General features: G+C 39.4%; 1 long non-coding RNA gene across 1 annotated transcript; it reads left to right on the top strand.

Annotated features, from left to right (window-relative positions):
- Nucleotides 1-6919: 6919 nt before the first annotated feature.
- LOC127934612 (uncharacterized) lies at nucleotides 6920-9054 on the top strand. The gene is made up of 3 exons (XR_008147805.1): nucleotides 6920-7054; nucleotides 7311-7397; nucleotides 7536-9054. It is a non-coding gene; the product is annotated as an uncharacterized LOC127934612 (long non-coding RNA).
- The last annotated feature ends 552 nt before the right edge of the window (nucleotides 9055-9606 follow it).

Genomic DNA, 9606 nt, shown 5'->3' with positions numbered 1-9606 from the left:
TTATTTTTACTTTATTTGCTTCAAACTTCAAAAAGATTTTTGGAAAAATCAGGCATACATATGAATTAATGCATACTCCTTTTAAGAGAATCAATACATTCACACCAATTCACACCACTGTTATCAGCATGATGCCAAGATACTGAAGATGCTAAACTGCAAGCAGATTTTGGATATCTTGAAGGGTGTTGCTGTGCCAATTTATCAAAGTAACAGTAAATAAAGTTATTTTCTTACATCTTTAAAGTGCATTATCTAAACACTTCAAAACTTTTTACACATGGAAAACAAGTCATTATGATTAAACATTAATTTACAATGATCTATGGCTAAAATAAATCTAAAAACTATAAAGCGCTTGAGCTGACATGCTGTGCATGTAATAGATTGACAAGCAAACAAATACACAGAATAAGTTTACATGTACTATACTGGTAATATAGGTTTATATAATTATTTCATGAATGTTTAATAATTTTTAAAATGCTTATAGATTGTTAAAGGTTTTGGTAACACTTTACAATAATTTGTTAATGCATAACTAGCATGTACTAACAATGAAAAAATATGTTTACAGTATTTATCAATCTTTGTTAATGTTAGCTAATAAAAATCGTTGTGTTAGTTTATGGTAAATTAACTATAAATTGTAATTGATGTAATTGTAAATGTTGAACATAATATTAACTGAGCTTATTTTATACACTTTTACGTATATATAGTATATAGTAGATGTTCATGCTGAAGTGAATTTATGCATTACAACAACACAATTCAGTAACACACATTAAAGTTCAAAAGATTGGGGTAATTTCTTTTTTTAAAGAAATTAATACTTTTATTCATCAAGGATGCATTAAATTGATCAAAAGTAAAAAGCATTCTCATTTCTAATGTTACAAAATATTTCTATATCAAATAAATGCTGTTCATTTTAACTTTATATTCTTCTGTGAATCCTAAAAAAAATGGATCACAGTTTCCAAAGCCTTGGTGAGTAGAACACACTTATAAAAAAAAAACAAACAAAAGGAAAATCAGATCATATAGTCAAAGTTAGAGCTGCACTTTTTTCCCAGGAAACAAACAGATTGTTTAAAATTTTACTGAATGGAAAATATGTCACCGTCATACAGTGTAAATCTTATCTTTTTAATAGACATAATCAAATCAAAAAGGTTTTGCTAAAAAAAAAAATCACCTGTACTCACATAGCTGAATGTCGAGTAAAGGTAAGTAAGCAGAGTGATGAGGATGTGTTTTTGTTTTTTTATCTTTTTAACCACATCAATCAGACCCTCTGCTGTGTCCAGCCGAGCCCACCAGGACCTGCCAGAACCCATCACACACTCTGATAGACACAAACACACACAGAGAGAGAACCCGTCATACACTCTGATACACACACACACACACACACACACACACATTTGTTTTTGTGAAAATTGTGTTCATCCCATAGGTGTAATGGTTTTTATACTGTAAAAACTGCATATTCTATGGCCCTACACCCTAACCCTCACAGGAAACTTTGTGCATTTTTACTTTCTCCAAAAAACTAATTCTGTATGATTTATAAGCGTTATATAAGATACAGATCCCCTGTAAAGACCTTGTCTCAGAGGAGCACCAGGACAAGACCACAGGAAACAGATGATTCTTCTGCACAATCTGACTTTGCTGCAGTCTGGAATTGAACTACTGGTTTCGTCTGGTCAGAGGAGAACTGACCCCAACTGAGCCTGGTTTCTCCCAAGGTTTTTTTCTCCATTCTGTCACCGATGGAGTTTCGGTTCCTTGCCGCTGTCGCCTCTGGCTTGCTTAGTTGGGGTCACTTCATCTACAGCGATATTGTTGACTTGATTGCAAATAAATGCACAGACACTATTTAACTGAACAGAGATGACATCACTGAATTCAATGATGAACTGACTTTAACTATCATTCTGCATTATTGACACACTGTTTTCCTAATGAATGTTGTTCAGTTGCTTTTATGCAATCTTTTTAGTTTAAAGTTATATAAATAAAGGTGACTCGACTTGACTTGACTTGACACACAGAAACCAGCACACACTCTGATACACACTCACTGAACCTGTCACACACTTTGATAGACACACACACACACACACACACAGAACCCATGATACACTCTGATACACACACACACACACTCCAATACACACACACTGAACCTGTCACACACTTTGATAGACACACACACACACACACACAGAACCCATGATACACTCTAATACACACACACACTCTCTCTTTAACACATACACACATTCAAACACAAACACTGAACCACTGTCTGCAGTCATGTAAATATCCTCTGTCCAGATTTTTTCTTGTGCGTGAATACGTACTGGAGTAAGCATACATTAAATGTATTTTCTAAAGGAAAATAATTGATCATGAATTTAAGAGAAATGTATATTTACTATAATTTTTCATGTAGGTGAAACAATGATTCTGAGTGCTTTGTTTAGACGGAGTGTCGTGCATGAGTGCTTCAGATTCAGAATAGATTCATTGTGAAATGACCCAGTCTCATAAAGCAGTTACAGTCTCCTAGATAGTTTCTGCTTTTGTTATGATTGTGTTGTGTTTATATATGTGTGTGTGTGTGTGTGTGTGTGTGTGTGTGTTTCATGCTGCCCGTGGCCTCGCCTCCATCTCAGCTCTGCTAAAAAACATGAGTCTGTGACCTCTGACCTTTGTCTGCTTGCACACTCACCGTCAGGAAGCTCAACACAGTCCAACAGCGAGTTTCCAGCACTCACATCAATTCAGCTCAAAGACAGAGAAAGGTAAAGTCATCCAAGTTCAGGAAAAAAACAAAGATCACAGCGAAGGGATTGAGGGAGAAACAGATTTTAGAGTCACACTGCAGCAGCTCTGAAATGGAGCCTCTATTCATGCGTTTGACACTCGCATCACAGCTCTGTTTACTGGCTGAAGAATCACAGTTATTCTTTTGACAAACTTCCATTCAGCTCAAAGAACTTTAACTGGTCCTATTGATCCATATCATCTAGCAGAGGTCAGAGGTCAGAGGTGCTTCGGATCACACAGACTCCGTGCTACATTTTAGCCAGTCGTGTGCTTGGATTGCTATGGAAACACTGTTATTGGCATGAGCTTTTAGAGCTAAAACCCTAGACTTGTTTTCTTATAAGTGGTTCCCGAGTGAGAACAAAAGGCTTGACCAGAGATGTCTGTGCTCCACAATGAGCTCCGAGCATCTGATGTGTGCCTTTTGAAAATGCCCACCGTCTTTTGAGGAGGATCCATCTTGAAATCATTTTGAGCAACATGTTTCACTTCAGTCCAAATGTGTCAGGTCTGCTATAATCGCTTACATTTATCACTTCGAGGATATTATATGATTTTTGTTACCAAGTGTCTTCTTCTCTAACATGTTATTAACAGACTGGGGGAAGAAAACAATGCGTTTCATTCGATATCAGAATTCAGATGAAACAACACAAGAATGTGTTACTGAAGGAGTTGATGATGTTCAATGACCTCTCTTACATGAACTCTGAATTATCATGTGACGCAAGGAAGTGCTGATCATTATACTTCATATACGGTTGTTCAATAGAAACTAAGCTAGGATATTATCATAACAGAAACGAAAAAGTCCCCCATCCCTGTAAAATACAATAAGACACGTTTGAAGAGTCTTGTGGTTTGTAGAAAGAAAATTTTGCACTGTTACAGGAAGAAACTGATTATAATTAGATATAAGTGATCTGCCTCTGAAACAACCTTGCTGTTTTGACTGTAAAGAACATACAGACTCCTGTGTTGTTGGACAAAAGTCTGTGCAGGATGATGTCATCATTTTTACTGATGGAGAGACAATGCAGAATTGGTTTTAATATTATTAGTCACTATTAGTATAAATGTTAAAAGGGTCCTATTACGCTCTTTTACAAAGCCTTGATTTTGTTTTGGGGTGCACTATAACGGGCTCTCATACTAGGTTGTTTGAAAACACATTACTTTTCACATAGTTTACATTATTCATTTACATTTAAATGTACATTTATTCATTTAGCAGACGCTTTTATCCAAAGCGACTTACAGATGAAGACAGTGGAAGCAATCAAAAACAACAAAAAGAGCAATGATATATAAGTGCTATAACAAGTCTCAGTTAGCTTAACACAGTACACGTAGCATGGGATTTTAAATCATATAATAAATAAAAAGAAAACAGATAGAATAAAAAAAGAATAGAGCAAGCTAGTTAGAGGTCTTTACACATACACACATATATATAATTGCATAATAAATGAAAAGAAAAATTGAATACAAAAAGATTATAAAGGTAGTTAGATTTTTAAAGAATATAATTAGAATATTGAGTGTTAAAGTTAGAGAGTCAAATAAAGATGGAAGAGATGTGTTTTAAGCCGATTCTTGAAGATGGCTAAGGACTCAGCTGCTCGGATTGAGTTGGGAAGGTCATTCCACCAGGAGGGAACATTTAATTTAAAAGTCCGTAAAAGTGACTTTGTGCTTCTTTGGGATGAACAATCAAGCGACGTTCACTTGCAGAACACAATCTTCTAGAGGCACATGAGTCTGAAGTAATGAATTTAGGTAAATGGCTGCAGAGCCAGTGGTAGTTTTGTAGGCAAACATCAATGCCTTGAATTTTATGTGAGCAGCTATTGGAAGCCAGTGCAAATTGATAAACAGGTGTGACGTGTATTCTTTTAGGCTCATTAATAATTAATCTTGCTCCCGCGTTCTGAATTAATTGTAAAGGTTTGATAGAATTGGCTGGAAGACCTGCCAAGAGAGCATTGCAATAGTCCAGCCACAGAACAAGAGCTTGAACAAGGAGTTGTGCAGCATGTTCCCAAAGAAAGGGCTTGATCTTCTTGATGTTGAATAAAGCAAATCTGCAGGATCGGACAGTTTTAGCAATGTGGTCTGAGAAAGTCAGCTGATCATCAATCATAACTCCAAGACTTCTGGCTGTTTTTGAAGGAGTTATGGTTGATGTGCCTAACTTGATGGTGAAATTGTGATGGAAAAATGGGTTTGCTGGAATCACAAGCAGTTCTGTCTTGGCAAGGTTGAGTTGAAGGTGATGGTCCATCATCCAGGAAGAAATGTCTGTTAGACAAGCTGAGATGTGAATAGCTACCGTCGGATCATCAGGATGGAATGAGAGGTAGAGTTGAGTGTCATCAGCATAGCAGTGGTATGAAAAGCCATGTTTCTGAATGACAGAACCTAATGATGCCATGTAGACAGAGAAGAGAAGTGGTCCAAGAACTGAGCCCTGAGGCACCCCAGTAGTTAGATGCTGAGACTTGGACACCTCACCTCTCCAAGATACTTTGAAGGACCTATCTGATAGGTAAGACTCAAACCACTGAAGTGTGGTTCCTGAGATGCCTTTTGCCAGTAGGGTTGATAGGAGGATCTGGTGTTAACCGTGTCAAAAGCAGCGGACAGATCAAGCAGGATAAGTACTGAAGATTTGGATTCTGCTCTTGCCAGTCTTAGAGCTTCAACAACTGAGAGCAAGGCCGTCTCAGCTGAATGTCCACTTCTGAAGCCTGATTGGTTGCTGTCAAGGAGATTGTTGTGTGTGAGAAATGTAGAGACTTGTTTGAACGCAGCTCTTTCAATTGTTTTTGCAATGAAAGGAAGAAGAGAAACTGGTCTGTAGTTCTCTAAAAGAGATGGGTTGAGGTTGGGTTTCTTAAGTAGTGGAGTTATACGTGTCTGTCTAAATGGTGAGGGGAAAACACCAGTGTGGAGGGAAGTGTTGATGATGTGAATGAGTGCAGGTATAATTGCAGGAGAAATTTAATTTATTAATGAGATTCGGGAGGAGCGCGTCAGATACTTAGCCTAATCAACACAGGTGGACCATAATCAAGTAATCAATCCCATAGTATAAATATCGCTGACTTACCTCTATCCATTGACGGTTTATCAGCATTTTGGTCCGCATGCATAGCACCATGTACCAAAACCGAGATTCCTCGTGAGAAGACTCATCCAGCTCTTCCTCAGCCCCATCACCGCAGCCAGCCGGCTCCAAGGCCACCCCTTCCCGTCGTGGCAACCAAATCGAGCCCCAGGCTCCAACACGCGGGCGCGGTACGGCGAGTGAAGCTACTCGCATCCCAAGACGCCTAGGCGTACCATCGCCGCCTCCGGCGAGAACCGCGGCTAACTCCCCCGCGTCCTCCTACCGCTCGACCAGGCCTACGATACCGCCACAACACAGGTGGACCATAATCAAGTAATCAATCCCATAGTATAAATATCACTGACTTACCTCTATCCATTGACGGTTTATCAGCATCCCTCCTCCACCCCATCTCCTCACTTCAAGTTCACTTTATAATAGACGGGGGAGGGGGGGTACTCTAGGTTCGGGCCATTCCCGAGCTCGGAGCCCTTCCCCGGACAGCATGCCAAATATGCATACCATACCTCAGCTAATTATATGTAAGCGTGAACTAGTGAAATGGCTTGAAGAAGATGAGATGGAATAGGATCAAGCGGGTAAGTTGTAGGGTGATTAGAAAGGATGAGTTTTGAGACTTCTGCCCCAGAGAGTGAAGAGAAGGATGTAAATGAGTGTAAGTTTGCTGGTGATATGAGCTTGAATGATTGTGGTGTGGAAAACTGTGCACTAATGTGTTTAATTTTATTAATGAAAAACGTTGCAAAGTCGTCAGCTATTAGAGACAAAGAAGTGAGGAAAATGTTTTAAAAAGCATGCAATTTGCCCAACACCCTTTCAGAAGCTCTAAGCTTAGAACGGTGTTCGCGTAGAACATCAGATAACCAAGGGGCAGAAGGGGTGTTACGAGCTGGCCTGGAAGATAAGGGGCAAACAGTGCCTAAACAAGATGTAAGAGTGGAGCAGAAAGTATCAGTAGCACTGTACGCGTCCAAAGATGCAAACAGTTTAGGGGAAGGAAGTGAAGATGAAACCATTGCAGATAGCCGGGAGGGTGCAAGTGTGCATAGGTTACGTCGAAAGATGACATGTGGAGGGGTAAGTGATGTGTCAGGGACCATGTTGAGGTTAAGAGTGAGGAGGAAGTGATCTGAGGTGTGCAGTGGAGTAACCAGAACATGATCAGTAGAGCAGTTTCGTGTATAAATAAGGTCCAGTTGGTTGCCTGATTTGTGAGTAGCAATAGTTGACACTCGGTTGTTTATTCCAGCACCTCAGTCTGGCATGAATGGCTTGAATAGTTCCTGTATCAAATGAAGGCCCGCTTTCTGAAATATGAAATGTGCTGTGATAGGTTAGCTTCGCCAGTGTGTGTTGTGATTGGCTCCCCTCGGCACCTGTCAGGAAAGTCACACCCCTTACCACAGCCGCCTGCTTCAGTGTGAGTACTGCATCAAAATCAAATCAATTTGAGCGCTGTTTAAACCCAGATGATGGTAACCACTCTATGTTTGTCTGTCTTGAGAAAGCCAGCGTGTCTTCAATGTACTGATAACACTCTTTGCCTTCTCTCGTGCAGCTCAACCGGGTCTCATCCCATTCGTCATTATTTGTGACATTACAAATCCCGGAAAATATGGGTTGTAGTCCAAACAGCAACATTACAGACTAACTAAAGTTGAAAAAGTGAAAAAGCATAATAGGACCCCCTTAATGTATGCTTTATAAAAGCCTCCCTCTATTTCTCTCTCACACATGGACACACAGAGTGGTGCAACTGAGAATATTGCCTGTTTTTCCTGCAATTTCCAATTCAAGGACGTTGGGAAGAAGTTCTCGAGGTCAGCGAGAGAGTGAGTGTGTGTACCAAACAGACTAATCAGAGCAGCATCCCCTCAGAAAAACTACATGCACAGGTGCTGCACACACACACACACACACACACACACTCACGGCCCAGAGACTTTGCTGCTCTTTTTACCCACACTGCACCTACTGCAAACAAATCAGGTGAGAGTTGTACAAAGTAGAGGGAAGACAGGCCCCGAGACCTCATGGACTCAAGGTGTGTGTGTGTGTGTGTGTGTGTGTGTGTGTGTGTGTGTGTGTGTGTGTGTGTGTGTGTGTGTGTGTGTGTGTGTGTGTGTGACACTGAAGCCGGACTCACGCTCATGTCGGACGCCGCTGATCTTGCGGTCATCATTTATTCATGCTGAGCGAGGCTGAGCGGTTGCTGTTGCTCGCTGCTGAAACCCGTGGCTCAACATTCAACAACTTTACTCAAATTGTGCCTGATCTGCCCATTTAATAATGCATCGCTTGGTTTTTTGTTATGTTAAAAAGCTGCTTTTGGCTCTGTTTGCAGGACCGTAATGCCGTGTGACACTCGCTCCCTACAGTCCCGCCTGTGGCCCGGAGACAGGAACACCGCTCCAGTGATTGACAAGGACAAAAAGAGGTGTGATCCCATTTAGGATTCTGAATCGTCAACCGCAGCAATGGGAGACGGGAATGACAGCTGGGACTGTAACTTTGAGCGTGAGAGGTAAGGACTTCAACGAGACGATCGTGATCACAATCCAGGAATGCGATCAAGGCAAGAAAATCTTGTGGTGAGGATTTTAATTATTTATCAGGACACTGTGTTCTGTTCTTACGAGGAAAGTGTTAAAGCACCAAACTCTCATTTCTATACACACGTTTCCTTATTGGCTTTAGCTTTCATACGCTCAAAAGTGCAAACATTGACATTTTAGCTCACCAGCAGATTTAAATGTTTACCTTCCCAACAATTCAGAAATCAAACTAGTCAAAACAAAACATGAGAAATAAACCAGATTATTAAACTTCTTTGATTGAAATATATTTATTAATAATTCTGCATCACTGAATCACTTTGTTTTACTGCAGTCAATGGTTGTTTGCAGACACCGTAAAACTAAAATAAAAATAAATGAAAAACAAATTCTCTGAGACTTCTTATAGCAAAAATTATTATTATTATTTATTTTTTTGTAATTTCCTAATATTGTTCACTTGAAAGATTAGCAGATGGTCTGTCCATCGCACATGTTTTATTCTGTACTCATGGGATGAACAATTCACTCAACTCACAATGCCATACAATTCCCCATACTGATTTAAGACAAATTATAAATTAAAAGACATTTCTCAAGATGAAGGCAGCAGTCCAGGTCACTGAATCTACTCGCTAATATAAAGTTCACCTCAAGAATTAACAAAGTGACATCAATGAATTTGAATTTAGGTGTTTAGAAATATATATATATATTTTTTCAAAAAAAAAATGAAACTGAAAACTGCACAATTCACTATTTTCAGTTGTGCATATACACTTACAGAAAACTGTGTTCAAACTGTAAAGATGTTTCTAATTTGTGAGGTTTCTTTATCAATCAAAAATGCCAATATTGGCTAGTGAGTTGATATGTGTTACTTGCCATAGATTATAATTTCTAACCCTACATACAGCAGTGAAATATTACTTCTGAAGTGATTAAGCCTGATGTACTTCTGATGAGCCGCAGTTTTAACGAGAGCTGATAAAGTCATGTACATTAACCACTGAGTGATCATGTGTCTATGCTTTAGTTTGTGTCGAGGTCCAACAGGATGCTGTTTTACATCTG

The sequence above is a fragment of the Carassius gibelio genome, chromosome A18, assembly GCF_023724105.1.
Source record: "Carassius gibelio isolate Cgi1373 ecotype wild population from Czech Republic chromosome A18, carGib1.2-hapl.c, whole genome shotgun sequence".
Classification (NCBI taxonomy): Eukaryota; Metazoa; Chordata; class Actinopteri; order Cypriniformes; family Cyprinidae; genus Carassius; species Carassius gibelio.
The sequence above is the reverse complement of the archived record's forward strand: the minus strand, read 5'-3'. Positions and strand labels throughout refer to the sequence as shown.